General features: G+C 39.6%; 1 protein-coding gene across 1 annotated transcript in view; it reads right to left on the reverse strand.

Annotated features, from left to right (window-relative positions):
* Positions 1-6,848: 6,848 nt before the first annotated feature.
* Positions 6,849-19,597, reverse strand: part of BLID (BH3-like motif containing, cell death inducer) — a 75,332-nt gene continuing 62,583 nt past the window's right edge. Inside the window, 2 exon segments of the mRNA XM_059170920.1 lie at positions 6,849-9,738; positions 18,430-18,615. The gene's annotated coding sequence lies outside the window, so the exon portion shown is untranslated.

Below are 19,597 nucleotides of genomic sequence, written 5' to 3' on the forward strand. Positions count from 1 at the left end.
ATATAAGGAAAAATTACTTAAATGATCCAAGTTGTCCACAGGTGGAATTGCTAACCCACAAAGTAGTTTGCTATAGACCTACAGGGATAATTTAAGCAAAAGATGGACTACATTGTCCTTTGGATTCTTTATCATTGAAAGTTTACAGATCTAGAATCCAAAAGGAAATTTGGTCAAAGCAAAAGCATAAGTGCATCCTATAAACTATACTAATTTTTTTACAACATCTGCATCCCTGCTCTTCTCTATTAACTTGGGTAGTTAAAAGCCAATGGGATGTAATCTTGATTGCCTGGCTCTGATGGCCAAGAGGATTTGCATTCCTAAGTCCTTTGGGACTGTGGCAGTCAGAGATGTTTCTTGGCAGAATGCCATCCCAGGCACTGTGCAAACAGAAGACTGGGGCACGCTGCCTGTCTCTCCCCAGTCTTTCTGTAAAGGAGGCCTTTGGAGCTATTAAAAATATAATAGGGTACTGGACAAGCACAAAATTTGGACAGACAACAAAAAGCTTGGGCAGTGTTGAACAACAAGTTTCACCTCCTACGTGAGGCCACTCCTTCAAGACTGGGAGGTGGTTGTTTCATCTACTGCAGAGAAAACAGCACAGGGAGTCAAGCAAAACAAAGAAACAGAAATATGTTTCAAATGAAAGAACAAGATAAAACCTCAGGAAAAAAAAAACCTTAATGAAATGGAGATAAGTAATTCACCCAATAAAGAGTTCAAAGTATTGGTCATAAAGATGCCCACTAAACCAAAGAGAAGAATGGATAAACACAATGAAAACTTCCATAGAGATGAAAAATATAGGAAAGTACCAAATAGAGCTTGCAGAACTGAAAATACATAACCAAACTGATGAGAGGGGTTTTAATAACAGACTGGAGAAAGCAGAAGAAAGAATCAGTCAACTCAAAGACAAGGCAGTGGAACTTACCCAATCAGAGCAGCAAAAAGAAAAAAAGAAGGAAAAAAGGTAAAGATAGCTTAAGGGGCCAATGGGACAACATTGAATGGACTAATATTCTCATTAGAGGGGTTCCAGAAGAAGAAGAGAAGGCGGAAGGGGCAGAAATCATGTTTGAGAAAATAATAGCCGAAAATGTACCTAAAATCTCTGAAATGAATATACCTGAAATGGGTATGCCTGTATGTACTTGAAAATGTAAGTTTCTGGAAGGAAACCAAGATCCAGATCTAGGAAGACCAGAGAGCTTCAAATAATATGGAATCAAAGAGACCCTCAGCAAGACACCAAGACACACGATAATTAAAATGTCAAAAGTTAAAGACAAGGAGATAATATTGAAAATAGGAAGGACTTCTTAAAACATTTTGCCACATTTACTTTCAAGATCTTTGTAAAACAAGAATGAGTCAATGACCGTATTGCTCATTTTACAGAAGAGCCAACTTATCCATAGAAATTTTGAAGGAAATAATTATTGATGGAGTTAGACCTGGAAGATAGAAACTTTATTCATGAAAATAAACCTGTCGGCTCTGTCTTTTGACCTTCTCTATCTGGCATGCCTTCTAAAATTCTCCCTAATGTTGACTGAGATCATGGGTTGATAAATTCAAGTTCATCAAGTGTTATCCAAAGCTATAACCCATTATTCTATAATCATGATAGTACTTTATGAGGGAGAACAAGTGTTCGCTCATATTCTAAATGTATGGGGAAGTTGCAAAGGATCGTTCTCTAGAGGTCTTCAAGATATTGTGAGCATTCTGCTATTGGCTAGGTCATACTTTTCCCACTAAAGCTATCAGTTCTCACATCGTGGGTATAGTAAGAGAAAACTTTGGAAATCGGGAAATGCTGATAACCTCATTTGTGGATTACAACACCAAGTGTATTTCTTCATTGCACTTTTGTTTTCATCATTGCACTGCTCTGAGCTTTGATATCGTTCTCCTCAATGTGATATTGACCCCATATAGTAATATTGGGGTACTGCTCACAATCTCTGTGGCAAGCCCCGAAATTGCTCTATGCATCAGCAAAAACCAAAAGGGTCTTTTTAATCCTTGGGTTTATTACAAGTTTAACACTAGTCAGATTTACCCAATATCAAGATATAACCCTGGTCCTTACTTAGTATCAATAATAGTAATGATAATAATCAGAAGTTTGAAAGAAGAAGCCTCAATATCTCAATAATAGTAATGATAATAATCAGAAGTTTGAAAGAAGAAGCCTCAGGTGAGTTTTGTGATGTGCTAACACAAGTGACTCAGATAACTAGGTACAGAGGGTACAACCAGAGTTGAATTTTAGCCTCATGTCCCATGTGATTTTTTAAAAGATATTTATTTAGAGCGTGCAAGCAGGGGCAAGGGGCAGAGGGAAAGAAAGAGGGAGAGAGAGAATCTCAAGTGGACTCTGCACTGAGTGTGGAGCCTGAGACAGCATCCCTGTGATCCTTGAGGAACTCTCCTCTCCAGACGCACACCTGTCAAGGGGTCACCAACCTGCTGAGACTCACTCCACTATCCTTGGAGCTCTGCCACGTTGTGAAATTCAGGGGGCTCCGTTTCAAACCAGATAGCAAATTTCTCAAAGTGTTGAAATACTTGGTGGTTAATATATGCACAGGGCAAGTTATACATAGTAGGTAATAATAATCACACCCCCCAACACACACACACACACACACACACACACACACAGTCTTTTCCAGGACGGTTTGCCAGAAATCTTGGCATTGTCCAATGCCAAGTGACTTTAAAATGTGATTTTCTGAGCCTCCTGAATGGGGACACAGCGAATTGGAGAAAAATGGTCATAAGATCATTTAACATTCTACATTTCGCTTGCTATCCGGTGTCATCCTTGTGGTTGACAAGATGCCAGCATTCCTAGATCAATTTAGTGTAGCATCCCCTTCCCACAGCTTCCTTTATGAAAACTGGATATACTAACAAAATGTTGATAATAGCAAGGATTTAGCTAAATATCTATTTTTTTTTAAATTTTTCAGAGTATCCCTATTTAAAACGTCGGAACCTAAAAATATACACAAACCAAGTGTTGATGTGTCTCAGGGCTTGCATGTTATGATTTCCTCATTGCATCTGGTAACTGCATGTTATTAGCTACACTTGGTACAACTCGATACAGCTTGACATATTCTGGGATTTATTAAAATGTAAATGACAAAGCAGAAAAGAATGTTCAGACAATTGGATTACTCCATTGACTGAATGTTCCAATACTGTATCTATTTTTGTCAAAGCCATGGCGGCTCCTGCTGTGGAATGCTGAATGGAAGATTCCATTGTAGGGCATGGGGAGAACTTGCATAAAAGAAATTGAAACCTAATTGTCGAATTTTTAATTCACCTCTCCAAAAGCAACAGATTGCCAATACTTCCTAAAAGAAATTATGATAATTTTGGCACATAATTATTGGAAGATTATCATTCACAGCTATGTATTCAGCATCTATTGGATCTGTAACTTCATTCATGAAAACAATGTTACATTTGCTTGTTTTTGCTCTTGGCCTTGGCTTGTTTTGGTTATGAACATTATGTGATAAGCATGAATATATGTGATATGGCAGCAAATACGCACACTGCAAGAGAGACGTTTTCCTGATGGGAGCTGTTATTATTTATTCCAGAGAAGAGAAGGCTGGGAGGTAGGTGTCTTTAAGGACTTGAAGGGATTGAGTTTAGAGAGAATGGAGACCAGCTGTTCTTTCTCTCCACAGGGAACAACAGAAAATGGGATTAAACTATAGCGTGAGGGATTTGGGATCGAAATAAAACAGAATTTCCCAACTGTGTAGGCTCTCAAACACTGAAATATGTTTCGAAGGAACCATGTGAACATGAGTTTTATTCTGATACCTTAAAAAAAGGAAAGACACTTTTGCATTACATGGTCTTGTATGGACGGAGAAGAGTGGACTCTGGTTCCTGGATTCTCGTGATCTATGAACAGCATCTGCAAATAGGGAGTGGTGCTTGCGAAAAGGGGTAATATATATTTTTTTAATGATAGATATTTTTCAGAGTCAGCTTTTCTCATGGGGCCAGACTGGAGATTTTTACCTATGCTGTGAAATGTTAAACTCAATGGAGTGTCCTGTAACAAGGTGGGTGGGGACAGAGAACGTGAGAGCACGATGCACTCTTATTGTCTCCTCCTACTATCATTTTTGCTGTTCAGGAGTTCAAGTTTAAAGGCAAAATATCCTTCTTAGTGTGTATGGACTTGAACACACGCATATTGATTTTTTTGAATTTGTAAGACTGTGGTTAAGGCCCCTGGGAACCTGAGTTCTCTCTTTATAAATACAAATATAAATAAATAAATGTGTGTGTGTGTATTCCCAAAAAAGAAGTTGTACTCTAAAAAAATAAATCTATAGTGCTCACATTTGATGGGCAAGAAAATTTGAGTACATAGGATTCAAATTGGTCCAAAATCAGTTCTTGCTTTAAAAAGGCATGACCACAGTAGACATTGGCTGTCCCTTGACTTGAAGATAATTATATTTTCTATTTCCCTGAGACAGCTTAGTGGAGCAAAAAGAGCATGGTGTTAGAGTCAGAAACCCAGGGTCAGGTCTTATCTCACTCATGAACTGCCTGTTTGACCCAGACACCTTTGTGATTCTTAAGTACTAGCTTATATTCTTAGGACTAATGAATAGAATGTAGCTACATTAGATGATTTTTAAAGTTTCTCTTTTCGATTTGAATAGGCTATCAGTCATCAATACCCAAAGTTCTTAATCTTTGAGCTCATCCCAAGATTTTGTCCTCATAAATTAACACTTCTCAACTTTGGCTGCACCTTACAATCATGTGGGGAACTTTAAGAGAATCCCAGTTCCTAGGCCATATGCCACACCAGTTAAATTAGAGACCTTTGATGAAAGGCTCAGGTGTCCATATTTTTTAAACTCCCCAGGTAATTACAATATGAAACCAATATTGAGAACTCCTGCTTTAGGTACAAGACAGGGAGAGGAACTGAAATAATATGACTGTTTCATTACGAACACAGAAATTGTGTCCATCTCGTTGCTTCCTGTATCCTTAGGACCTAACAAAACCTCTGGGACATAATAGGTGCTCAGGGAATGATCAACATTTTTAGTGCACTTTGGCCAATTCCTAAAAGAAATAGGGCTTATCAAAAATGGTATTTACTTTGATCATTTTCACTTTGATCTTAGTCACTGAATAGTGACTCAATTCTCTGCTACTGGTTGCTAGTGTAAACAATGAAGGAAAGTGAACGAATGGGTAATCCTATTGCACTGATACAATTCAACTATCCTTGAGATGAAAGTGAGGAAACTATCACCACATCCTCCAGAGAAGAGGCCCTTTGGAATCGAAAGACGTGTCTTCGACATGACTCCACACATCTAAGTGAAAATGAGTAAAATGAAATGCCTAAGAATCCAGATGTGTCATTCATTCATTCGGCAGATAATTATGAAGTGCTTACATTGCACTACACACACTATGACAGCCTGTTTTAGACTTTCTCCATGAGGGTTTTATACCAGAATTAAACCTCTCTGTCCTGGGCGTCTTACCATGTAATGAATTAATTTCCTTCCTATGCATATAGTATAGTTTTCATTATATATCATCCTTGGGAAAATTGAAAAAAAAATAGTCACTCACTTAATTTTTTTTTCTCTGTGGTCAGATGACACATTTTAGACAGGATTCCAGTTTAGATAGGATTCAAATCTAGGGCATGAAATGACAAACAAAACAGTATACTTGCCTTTCAGAACAGTATTATCCAATAGAACTTAATCGATGATAGAGTTTTCTATATGTGTGCTGTTCAAAGGAGTGACCACTAGTCACATCTGACTATTGAGCCCTTGAGAGATGGTCAGTGCAACCGAAAAACCAAATTTTTAATTTTCTTCAATATTAGTGAATTTAAATTGCAGTAGTCACCTGTGGCAAGTATCTCCCCTACCCAACAAGGCAGATCTAGAATTTCACATTGCCCTGGGGGAGACTGATATCATGATCATAATTTGGGTGATAAATGCTAATATGAAGTAAGCACAGAATGCTAGGAAAGCTCCTATGTGAGGAAGCCCATCCTAGGGAGGGGTAGTGATGAATCAGGGTAGAAATTTCCAAGGTGAAGTGACTTCCAGAATGAGACCCAAAGACCAAGACATGGCATCTGGAAGGGCAGTGGAAAGAGTACTAAGCAGATGGTTTAGGTATGTGAGAAAGGCCAGAAGGGAAGGAGGGCATTAAAAAATGGCAAAGAGGTATGGCAAGAACCTAGAAAAGCAGTGGGAGACAGGCACCTGAGGAGTCCAGACAGAGATGTTGGGGGCCAGGATCCAGGATATGAAGGACTTTAGGTGTCGCAATATTTCAAGGTTAATGGGAAACAGATGAAAAGTTTGAAACTGTGGAATGATATGATCATGTTTGTGGTTTAGAGAGATTTCCCTGTGGCTGCTGCTTAGCAGTGTGGAGGGAAAAACTGGAAGCATGACTCAATAGTCCAGGTGAGAAATGAGGGGTGACTTAACAGTTGCATGAAAGATGAAGAGAAGCAGATGTATTTGCAAACAGAAGGGAAAAATCGAATTGATTTTTCTGACAGTTGGAAGGAGAAAAGAGAAGGACCACCCCTTGCTTTCTGACCTGGGTAGGGGATAGTGAGTGCCACTTCTTAAAAGGGCAATATAAGATTGTTAGAAATGGTCTCTAAATTTAAGTTTTTCCCATTACATCAGACCAACTGCTCCTCATGGATTCTGGAATTAGCTTTGATATACACTAGTGAAAGGAAATTATGAGAGCATGCTCTTCCAAGAAATCAACACAGGTTCACAGTTGATACAACATTGTTTTTATTGGGGATTCAAGGGACAAATGACAAAGTCTCATAAAATGTCAACAAAGTCACATCTTGTGCTTGGCTACTCTTTAAAAACAAACAAACAAACAAACAAACCTGCTTATTTATGAACTCACTTAATGAGAACTGTGCGAGATGTGTCCAATAATCATCATTTTGAAAACAGGATGACCCAAGCCACAAGGTCTATGTCAGACAATGCCAGATTTTTACGTGGAAATTTACAACAGTCAAATATGCAGGTACTTCCAAACACCTACATGTTTGTCCTTAAGTAGACCCAGCTTAACTGACCCCTTCAAGATGGAATTGCCCACTGAACCTCTGTGTTATTCAGCTGACCACTTTATTAATCATTACTAAATGCCAACTAAATGCAAAAGAGCTGGTAGAGAAGAGTGATATTTCCTCAATTCTAGCTTTTTAGGGCTGAAGTATCCTTGAGTTAGTTACAAGGATAAGTGAGGATTAAAATAGCAAATAACCATCGATATTTTTCAAAAACATAAGGACTATTGAAACAGTCACGTATAAATATTCATGCGGAAGCACTTAGGAATACATACTGTGCATGAAATTGGGTAAGAAAATGCTCATTAGAAGATCTGGTTTGTTTAGGTGAGCTAAGAATTCCAAATAACTTAAGGATATCATTGAAGACATTATACACATAACTTGAGCCATTAATGTTCTCTGGGGATGGATCATTGACAGTTGCTACGTCAAAAGATGCTAGTTCATAACTGGCTTTTTTTCATGTTGAGGTGGGAAGCCAAAGAGATGCAAAATTGAAGTAATCTACTAAGTGCGGTGCTCCTTTATCACCCAGAGAGAATGCTTTCCTTGATCAAACTCAAGTTCATCCTTCATTTAGGCAGCGTGGCATACTTTAAGAGCCTCTGAGAGGAAACTGGACAGCCTGGTTTCTGGTTTAGCCCTGCCAAACGCAAATGTGTGATCTTCTGTAAGTCGCTCTAACTTTGATCTGTCATCTGTAGAAAAGCACATCACAACAGATGACCTTTAAGTGCCCCCCCCTTGATAATTCTCAAGAATTTGAGATTTTCTGCAGAACACAAAGAACAATTTACTTAACATCTAGTAAAAAAAAAAAAAAAAAAAAAAAAGTAAAAGCCAAAACAAAAGCCAGAAGTGCCAATAAGCTCTATTTTCCAATTCTTTCAATTTTCTATCATGAAAATTCTTTCCATCATTCTAACATGATTTGAGCAGAAAACTGGAAAAAACTGACAGGATAACTGAATAATGTAGCTATTTGTTTACCATAAAAAACGATCAAGTAATATTCAAGTGGTAATACTGCAACATTGATCACAATATTGTGACTCAGTGCTTTAGATCATGAGTTTTGCAATCACTGTTCTGAATGAGAACCCTGTATATGGCAGTTTGGCTAGTTACTTGACCTCCTTAAACCTTATCTTTTAAACAAGGATAATAATACCTATTTTGCAGGGTTGTTCTGAGTTGCAGGCTTAAGTGAGTTCATACGTAAAATGCTTAACATACAGTAAGAACTCCAAAAATACCAACTATTATTGAGTTAACAGAAAAATCATAAGTTCTCATATTACCACCAATCACTGTCACTTGCTTTAATGGTAAATAAATCTGATGATGATTCTAGGTGACACTCAGGGTGAGAGAGAGGAGGTGTGGTGTGAAGTCCTTACTGTATATGCATATTTACACTGGCACTGAAAGTCAACTAGACATGTATAGTCATAATTCCCTAAACTCACCACATAGATTCCTTCTTCTATGGCTTTGCTCATAATATTGCATTCATTTAAAGGATTCTATTTTTTTCTTTCCTTTCCATTTATCTGAATCTTTAATATTCTTCTTCTTCTTCTTCTTTTTTGTAAATAGGCTCCATGCCCAATGTGGGGCTTACACTCACAATCCTGAGATTAAGAGTCACCCGCTCTACCAACTGAGCAGACAGGTGCGCCTAAATCTTCAACATTCTTTAAGATTCATCTTTTATTTTCCTCCTTTGGGAACTCTGTTCCCTAAACAGACTAGTTTTGCCAGATAATGGTGACTTCCTCCAAGCTCTTTCTTTATATCTTTTGTTTCGTTGTGGTCTTAACATCTATAGACCTGATTTGTTACGATCTTTTCAAAAGTTTATGTATCACTGTAGAACTGGATTTACACTCTTTAGAAGTAATGACCATGTCTTTGGAACCTATCTTGCTTGATTAAAAGAATAATTAATTGGTTGGTGTCAGGTGGGATACGGTGGTATTTTTCAGCTGCCTTATGAGTTTCCACCGTTATTTTAGCCTTTGGGTTGCCTCTGACTACCTTGTTATTTCAAAAGTACTTTATATTCCTTTAAGTCACTCTTCAGATCAAACCGTCTGTGGGCTAGAAATCAACCTACTTATAGCATTAATTTTGTTCCTTAAAACATGAACACATTTGTGCAATTTTCTATTTTAAAAATTGGTGCATTAATAAGCATATCCATACCGGGGAGATATTTTAGAAATGAGTGTCCCACTGAATTAAAACACAAACAGAGGAATACACATGAGGAAGGGGAAGTCCTTGGCTCCTTAGAAATCTAGATGTCACTGGGAAGTTTTTTCTGTTTCTTGAAAAGATTGCCTCGTATTCTGGGAGCTCTATTGCCTGAAATTGCATCCTTTGGGGGTGATGCTTAGCAGAAGAGGTGTCTTCAGGTGATCATTTCCTTTGTTTCAACTTCATAGTTGGCTTGAGCATCCCCCAGTATAGCTGTGTCCAGTGCCGTTTACGTCCCTTCACTGGGGAGACCTTCCTGAGGACGGGGGCTAGAGGACCAGCTGAAAGGAACGTCAACACAACTAAAAAAATAACAGAACATGTCACAGAAAAGTTATCACATTGACTCTTTGGTAGAAATAAGTAAACATGAGGATCCTCGGGGGGGGGGGCGTGCTATTTCTAAGTACACACGAAATGCGACATCACCACAAAAATGTAGCGCTCTCTCACTGTTCACGTCGCTGGAGGAGCAGTCAAGCCACAACACTGCTTGAGTGTGCGAGCGCCCCACGCTAATCCCTCCGGGAGGAAACGCTCCATAAGAGAAGCTTCAGGTTTATCCAACAGACAACTTACTGAAATAGGACATGGAGGAAGAACGACAAAAGAACGCAGGACATTAGGGACAAATTCAAAGAACTCCGAAGACTAAAAGCAAAATAAAATGATTGTGGGGACAGAAGGGCTTAGCAATGCAGAGGCGAGTGAAGTCACTGGAATTGTTAGGAATTAATGTCAGTTTCTTGTATTTGGCTTTATAGGTCTAGTGCCTGGCTCAGAGCATGACTCATTGTGCCCCGTGGAAGAAAGAAGGAAAGGAAGAACAAAAGAGAGGGAGGAAGGGAGAAATGGAACAAGGAAGGAAGGGAAGAAGGAAGACAGAATGCAGGTGGATGGAAGGAAAGAAAGCAAGAGAGAAGAGAAAGGTTTCTGAAAGGCACATGTGGCCGAGACAGAGCATGCAGGGAGGAAAGCAGGGTGCGGGCTCATTCAGAGACTTGGAAGCCAGGAAGAGCAGGCTTGCTTAATTCAAGGAGAGATTATACATTCGGAGTGGCTCTGGAAAATAGGGCAGGGCAATTTTCAGGAGGTTTTGAGCATGTTAAGATTTAATTTGGGAAGCGTGGTGGGTTAATGTGACTATTGAGAGTTTTGAAGGGAATATTAACATGATTCAGATGAATCGAGTGGAAAGGGAAACGTGGAACTCCAAGGCGTCAACCCAATGGGGTAAAACAAAACCATGCTGTAAGAAATTAAATGAAGGCAGAAGGACCAAAGAATATGGTCTTAAAATAGAAAGGCAGGTGCTTGTCTGGGTTTCTTCTGCATTAATGCTGAAGGACATGGGCTTAGAAGTCAGATCAAGAATTTCCTTCTCCCACTGTGTAGCTTTTTTCATTCTTCAGCTGTTCCTCTTTTTTGTCACTGCCCTTCCTGAAAATGAACTTCAGCCTTTACTGTTTTAGCAGCAAGGCAAAATACGTTAGTAAATAAGGCACCTGGAGGTGGAGTCAAATATAACCTTGAAAGACAACTGTTGGTACAAACGGACTTTGGATTCAAGGGTCTTGGAGTTGTTCTTCTATTTCTGTATTTGAGAGTAGCTTCAAAAATTCTTAAAGCTGTAAAAACATTTAGAGACCAACTAATCCAACCCACTCATTGTGCAGGAAAGGATATTTGGAGAGAGCTGTATTAATGTTTCTTTTATTCTACGGAAGTTGTTATGAATGAGATATACTTTGCAGGTGGATTTTAATTTAACTAAAGCCTTTATTGTCAGCCTCTTCATTATGCCAGCACAATGAAGAAGCATAATGAGTTAGGCACAGCCAAAAGGATATACTACCCCATATCACAGATCCGCCCTAAACACTTGGAATATATTGAAGATGGGTCTCTGGATGGCAGGTGTATTTGTTTTCTAAAACCTAATCAATAGCCCAGTGTTACATATGGTTAACGGGTATTTTTCTGTTCTGATCGAGCGTGCGACACCTGATCCTGGGTGAGAAATTAAAAATGTATCTTACAGGTTTTAGAACCATATTTTGTGAACACGGATTGGGAAGGTGGGGCGTGGAGCTCTTGATACACATGGGTAAGACTCATTTGTGAATAAATTATACTGTTCTTGGAGTCAGGAAGGACGCCGTGCACAATTTTCTGCTGACCCCTGTGGGTAGCGTCATGATGGAAAGTCCTTGCGTACATGAGCAAATGAAAGGTAAAGCAATGCATTGCTTTGGGATACAGCCCATGCAAAATGCCCCTTTTTTAAACATGGGCCCCATCATTAAAATATATTTTGCAGAGTAAATAGTAGAAAAATATGAACCACCGTATTTTGCTGTCTATTATGAGTTCAATGTTTAACAAATCAGGATTCTTTGGGGCCTCTGCCTACTTAATTGGAATGAGTAATATCTTGTATCATCTCAACATGAGCCTCCCTTGAAATCCTTTGTCTCCCCAAAGTATAAGCGTAAAGCGTAAATTGGGACCCTTGCGTAGCCCAGCTCAGGGTCCTTCTGTGATCTGATGGTAATGATTCTCCAAATTTGCATCAAGAGCCTCTTCACCTACTGGGCATATAGCAAGTGCCAAACACCAGGCTGACCAATCAACTCACTGTTTCACTGCCTGGGTTTTTCCGGCTCCTTGGTGGGGAGGGGGTCTTCAGTCCAATGGAACACCATGTCGAGACACCAAAAGGGAAGTTGATGTTAGTGTGTAAATGACCTAAGTTAGCAGAGTTTCAGTGATTCAGCATGCACCATGCAAAATGGGGGAAAAAATGGAAAATAAGTTGTTCATTACTGTTACGATTTTGGTTACTTTGATTAAGTTAAAATGATCTCTGCCTAAAGCCATTTCCCTGGCATTTTATCTCATCCCGGTAAAGGAAATGGATTTCTTATGAATAAGATTTACTACTCTAATATTCTCCATTGCTTCACCAATTGTCCAAAGTCTGAATGAAGACTAAATCCATCAAGAGCAGGCAATATTTTACAACTAATTCAAGGGTCCACAATGACAACATTCTTAGAGATCATTACTTTCCAATATCTGGGTCACACATGTTCATTCATTCTTGCATGACAGCACAGACCGTAGAGCTCTTATGTTCTTATATTAATTAGCAAGGACTTTTTTTTGAAAGATGATTTTAAGAACATTCTACTCAGGAGCCATTTCAAATGATGAGAAATGCCCATGGGGGAAAAAAAAAAAATCTCAAGTAGGCAACATGTAAAGCAACACACAACTCTGTGCACATTAGTATAATTACACATTGCAAATTATATCGGATGCATCTAATATCTAATTTTTTGAAAGCTGATTCCACTTGAGATTTCAATAACAGCATCAACATTTTGCAGGTGGCTCCCTCTCTATAGTATCCAGAGGGAATTATTCCTCTAATGTGCTTACAACCCTCAAGTAAAAGCCGAAACTCTCCCTGAAAGGACCAATGAACAATGAAACCGGGAATATTACCTTGATAGATTAGGCAGGGGAGGGGGGGCGATTCCACCAAATATAATATTCAGCATGGCTATTTATCCTATGCATTCTGTGCATAGGATCCTTATTTGCGTCAAGCAAGAAGCAAACTTAAAACACGATCCTTATTAGAAAATGTGGAGGCGGCTTCATACACATATTCTGAGGCAATGATATGAAAAGCGAAGGGGTTGACGAATTTTTAGAACACCTGATAAAAGAGAAATGTGCAACCGAACGGAGGATTACACCTTTAACTGAAAACAGAGAGCTCTACATTAAATTCTGCTCTTCTAGAACACAGGATTAATTTGTCCCAAAGAGGATGCCAGATCCAAGCTCCATTTTGAGGAACAGGCTTTTGTCCTCATCCTTCTGTATGAATCAATCCATTATCAAATAACCAAATATATATTTGTGACCTGGGAGAATGGGGCATATTATTCAAGTGGATTGGATCCATTTTCTTGATTCCTCCTTAAAGATCTTTTTGCTAATTAGTCAGGGTTACTATTGAATTATTTAATTATCTGCACTTTTGTGCAATGAAATATGTTGTCATATCACATACTTTATCATGCTACTGCTGTTCACACTTAATGATGCCTCTCTAGTTAGCAGTTTCCTTTGTTCTGCTCAGTAAGTGGTTTTAGAAAGGGGGTGAGCCGGGAAGGAGGAGCCTTGGGGTTTGTAAAATAAAAATCATGCATTCCTGGTGCACATGCAAAACTTTATGCATTTACATGAATCTCTTTTTAGAAATTAAGTTGCCATTCCATTTGGGATAAGCTAAGAGGCACATATCGGTGACTTCGAAGGCGGCCGGAACGATATTACTACACCTTGGACATCTCTCCAGTGCATTTCCACTGCGGTGCAATGGGGAAGTGATTTAATTTTTTTTTTTTTTTTTTAATCAGCAAGGAATGTCTTTAACAAGGAAGAAGTAAATTATGATAATTACTCTGAATGGTCGGATCCTTGAGCATTACTAATTAGCATTTATTGCCTGGATTATAGAACAATACATGTGAAACCGAACTGCGACTGCTCTTTTATGTTGAAGAACTGAAAAAGGCAATGAAGCAAAGAAGGCAGTTCGTCAGGACTGTAGTCTGAGGCTTTGCATCTCCTTGAGACTGGGCAGAACCCCACACTTGTGAAATACACAAATGTGGCCCTCAATATCTCTGGCCCATCCATTTTTTGTGTTGGGCACATATTTACATATGATATCATAGTCATGAGAGACTAATGAGGGAGAAACATTTTGGCTATGATGTCATTTGGGGACAGTTTTACCCATTTTGAGAGTTTAACAATAAAGGGCGTGAAACTCGCCATTTCAGAAAATATACATTCTTCTGTAGAAATTTTGGCTTGAAAAATTGAAACAAAGAATTCAGTTCTTAGTGAAAAAGAAAAAATTCACGTTCACCTCCCCACTTTCTCTTAGAGGGACCATAGTTGCAAATAATTGAGAAGAAGCGATTGGTATGTGGCATGAGAGCGGTTTTTGTTGTTGTTGTTGTTGTTGTTTTGGGCATAAGGCATTTGTAATAAAATAGATTCTGAAATTAGAAATAAATGAGATATTAATCAACAGGGCAACATCAGTCATGTAAATAAATGCCACTCAAATAATCTGGCAACTGAAATTGCCAAATAACCCAGTAGGTAGAAGAGAAAGAGGAAAATTAATCATCCATCACCCCCCCTCAGTCTCACAGGTTCCTCCACACCCACTACAGCAAATGAGAAAAGGACATGGTAATATATAAAGCCAGTACTAAATACAGTCACTAGTCTTCCCAACACCTTCCATGGATTCCACGCCCCCCCCGCAACCCCGATCCTTTTTAGTTTGAAAGAATAAGTTTGACTAAATCTGTGAGGAGATTAAACAGGCTGGTGATAAAAATTAATTCTGCTGAATGAGCAAATGCATTTGGATGGCAGAGATGCAAATAAGATAATACTTTTCTTTTCCTTTGACATACCAAGCGGATTAGTTTAGAATGTTAAATTTGATTTTATTAGAATATATTAGCAGTGTTTTAATTAATACCAATCAAACATTTTCTTTCCCTGGGGCTTGATGTGTTCCTAACGCTTTCTAAATCATCTGTTTTTTCTCCATCAAAAACCACCCCCCTCTTCCAAATTACCAAAGCCTTTTGTTACGTTCTTCATCATTTTACTGTATTCGACAGAAAACTGTTTACCTAAAGGTGTCTTGCCCATAAAATTAGCTCCCAGGTGCTGGATTTAAAATGAGCACTGTTCATTAGTCCTGTTGATTTTTTTTTTTTTTTAAGTAGAATTAGAGACTCAAAAATAAACATCTTCTGTGTTTTTCTTTTGGGGGAAAAATGTTGCAAAAGGAGTTTTGGCTGGTTCGTATTACTTGGCTTTCTTCTCAGTGGAGCTTCCTAGAGCTGTTAAATTTCCAACAGAATTGGGTTTGAGCTGGAACTTCTTTGGAAACAGAGGCAAAAAAAAAAAAAAAAAAAAAAAAAGGAAAGGAGGAGGGGGAGAATCTAGTTAAAAATATGGTGAACCAGTATGCCTTGTGAACTGAATTGTAACTGTGTGTTCCAAGGAGGTGCTGCATTGCCTTGCACTCATTATCCACGCCTTTTCTCTCAAGCTTCCTGTCCTTCTGTGTCCGAAAGCTCCAGTTCACGTCTTTTTCTTTTCTTCCCGCAACGCAAACCGCCCCCACCCCAATTCCCCGCCTTATTTTTTTTTTTTTTTAATCTGCCAAGCTGGATTTGCACTTTTAAAGATCAGTATCAATAATGCCCTGCTTGTTTCGGTTGCGTTCCCCCTTTAAAAGACAGCGCTCTCTAATTGATGCGTCTGGGCTAGTCTAGACTGGTAGTGATTGAACCAACCACCAATTATGTTATTCATTTCACTGAACTTCGCTGATGGGCTCCGTGAGGAAGAAGGGGTGTTGAGAAACCTGCCCTTAACACTGGAGCAGTCCCCCGCTGAAATACAAAAATCCCGTGTGCCGTTGTGCACTCCCCAAATGCCCGTGTGATCAGTGGTGGTAGCAACCTCAGGGCATGAGCAATCCACCTGAAAACATGTGAAAAACCGAAAGAGTGCCTTGGAATACAAACTGTATCACTTGTATTAAATTACTATCCTGTTACCCTTCAAAATCGCAGAAGAATGATATCCAGCATGTTTTTATTGGCGCGGGCATACATTTTCATAGAATTAATGGCAGATACATTTTGACTTAGTAAAGCACCAAATGTTTTGCAAACAGTTGATATGAATCATGTGATAACATATATCCATAAGTTAAATAGACTCCTTTCCACAATTTCCAAATACCTATGCACACACACCCGCTAAGATGGGGAAAAATCATTAATCCATTGTACGGAAACCAAAGGATCACTTGAAAATCAAGTAACTCTTCTCTGAAGCATATCCAGGCTACCAAAGGCTGGAAAGTAATATTTAAATAGTACGACTACACAAGAGGTTTCAACAAAAGGCATGGTTCAATTGTTGCATGGTTCATTTTCTCGAATCAGTTTTCTGATACAAAATGGTTTCTTCACTACGATTTGGAGTCATTGACTGAAATTGCAATAAACACTTAAAAAAAAAACACACAGGAAAAGAACAGTTTCCTTAACCTTCGACTACACGTATAAAATGAGGTTACAGCCAATATAGTCTTTAAAGGAAGAAAGCATTTGAAGTCAGGACTGATTTAGGTCTTTTCCAAAAATAGAAGATAAATGTTGGCTCAAGGATACCAAACGGTTTAAATAAAATTGTATATTGGAATTTTTCGCAACAAAGGAAAGGTAAGTTCCTGCTTCTCTTCTTCAACTATGAGACAGATCTTAATCACTAAAATTATTCTGTCACGAAAAGTTACGTTTTCAGAAAACTGCAAACTAGGTAAACAATTACCGTAAGAGAAGATTATTTTAAACATACAGTTTGGCATTATAAATAACTTTGCTAGATTGAATTTAAATCCTGATAAATTTTTTCCAATCTTTATATGAAGAATAATGGGCACTGATTACTCCCAAAGATACAATAACTGCATATGTATGTGTGCCCTTGTTATTTCTTTCCATTTACGTATTTAGAAAATATATTTCCAATCCCTATTGCTTTTAAACTTGCGGTGTATAACATTTTAAAACAGATGCCCAGCAAGGAGGCTACATCGCTCCTCTTATTTTTTTAAAATCTTGCAAAGTAATACAAATTGAATCTTTATGAACACCGTAAATTTCATCCTCCGCGTAGACTAGCAAGAGAAGAATTTTTAGCCTATTAATCTTTTAGCCTAAACTACTGGTTTGCCCCCCATCTGTGTCTGCGTGTTCGCTGTCTAGCCATATATGACACATACATGTGAGTACTGAATGTGTAACATGTCCACATGCCCATTTTAATTGGACACAATTTTAAGATTAACTGTTGAGTTTAAAAGTTGGAGGCACGGGGCATGCTGGGACTTCAGCTAATATGTTCTGAGGTCAAGCACCAGGTACTGAGCTGTTCTTGTTACGCTCTGATAGTACTGCGTGTTGCTCTCAAGAAACAGACCATGGGAGAGGAGTTCCACAAGCCTCGGGCACCGGTACTGACACACACACACACACACACAGAGCAGCCAACGCGCTCCTCTAACAGAATGTATGTATACCTACTTGAACAGAAATCCAGGAGCTGCCACTTTCTGGTCACCTGACCGCATCTAACAATGCAAACCTCAGAGGTGCACTCAATCACTTCAGAAAACTTTCTTTTCTTTTGTTTTTGCTTTAAAGAAAAAAGTTCCACCAAAGGTCCAGGATGCCAAGGCACGACTCGCAGCTCCCAAGAGCCTAACCCGTGGATTTAAACGGTAAACATCACAAGTTAGGGTCTCAGGGATTGAGAGGAGCGCCACAAATTGTTCCTTCTTGAGACAAAGCAAAGCAAAACGAGAATGACAGGCAATTTCTGCTCCAGGTTCATGACCAAAAGGCACCAAACAGGTGGCTGGCAGGGTACTCCCTCGCTCTCGAAGCTTCCTTAGGTCACAGAATTCAGAGTCCATGTAAATAGAATATATTCATACACACACATACGCAGAATCCGTGGACATAGATACATACCTGAACACAACCACCGCGTGTCTATCACAGAAAACTCTTGGAAGCTTTGGGCAAAACAGTTTGACTAAAATGAAAAATAATGTACATAGCCCGAGAGATGCTGACTTTTTTTTAAAACCAGGGTCGAAAATCAGGATAAAATGCCCTTTCAAAGCTTGAACTTACGACCAGCGCGGCTGACGGTAAGGAAAATACGAGGCGGCTCTTTCCCTCTGGCCAAGCATGCCGCATGCAAAATCATAGACATCAGGCTTTCGGAAGGAGAAGACCAAGAAGGAGGGTTCGGAGGCCATGAAAGTATAAATACGAACAGCGTTTTAAACTCACCCTTTGGAAGCGGAGCGGGGCTGCAGCCTCCCGTGACACCATTCCGAGCAAGGGGGGGAAATGCGAGCTCGCAGTGCGCTAGCCTGGGCGAGGTGTTTCAATAGAGGACCGACCACGGGGCGGGGAGGGGAGGCGGGGGCAGGAAGCGCTACACCAAATCTAGAGACTGTGACTCTGTAGTTTATGCTTTGACGAGGGAGAAAAAAAAAAAGGCAATTTGGTGGACGTGCAGGGAGGGGCTGGGACGGATCAAATTTTGAAAATATTCGGTTAAAAATTTTTTTAAAAAAATCTTTTTTCTCTCTCTCTCTCTTTTTTTTTTTTTAAGAATGAGAAACCTCCCCAGAGCTGCTTTTAAAAAATTTCTTCCTTCTTTCTGCAGCGTGCACTTTGCCAGTGGGTCCTGCAAACGGGGCCTCGGCTGCATCAGCTGCTTGGCTGAAACCAAGGCCAAATCAGGCAGAGGCAGCACCAGGCTGTCATTTGGGAGGCGAGGTGGGAAGGGGTGGGTGCAGGCTGGGGAGATCCGTCTCCCCCGCCCCACTCCCGCCGCCGAACCCTTGGAGCCTTTTGCCAATATTTCAGAGGAATCCGAATTCTAATTCCCCTCCATCTTCGCAGAACCTACCGGCTCTGTACCTGAGAGTGGCTTTTCCCCCGTTCTGACTGGAAGCGGAGCTTTTCTGTGCCAGGGGCTCCCTGTGTCGCCTCCAAAATCCAAAGGGAAGGGAGGGGAACTGGGTGGGTAGGTGACTCTTTTAAATTTTTTCTTCCCTCTTTTCTCTTTCTCTTCCTTTCTCTCTCCCTTTCTTTCTTTCCCTCTCTTTCTCTCTCTCCTCCCTTCTTTCCTTCTTTCCTTCCCTCTTTTTTCCTTCTTTTATTCTGGCCTAAGCAAGGTAGATGGCTGGCTAGTCAAAGAGAATGACAAAGCAGCCCCTGGGAGGGAGGCATTGCAAGGGCCTCCAGCACTTGGTAAAAATGCTAAATATTTCGTATATATTTCCATATGCAACTAAAAACCATTAAAGCTCCAGGCTCTTCCCCGTCTCCCCCCTCTTGCAAAACAGAATCCTAACGGGCAAGACAGCTAAATTATGCCTCCTTTACCTCTGCACAGGGTCTATTCAGCATCCCCACCCCCCCATCTTCAAGACAACTTTTTTTTTCT

The sequence above is a fragment of the Mustela lutreola genome, chromosome 1, assembly GCF_030435805.1.
Source record: "Mustela lutreola isolate mMusLut2 chromosome 1, mMusLut2.pri, whole genome shotgun sequence".
Classification (NCBI taxonomy): Eukaryota; Metazoa; Chordata; class Mammalia; order Carnivora; family Mustelidae; genus Mustela; species Mustela lutreola.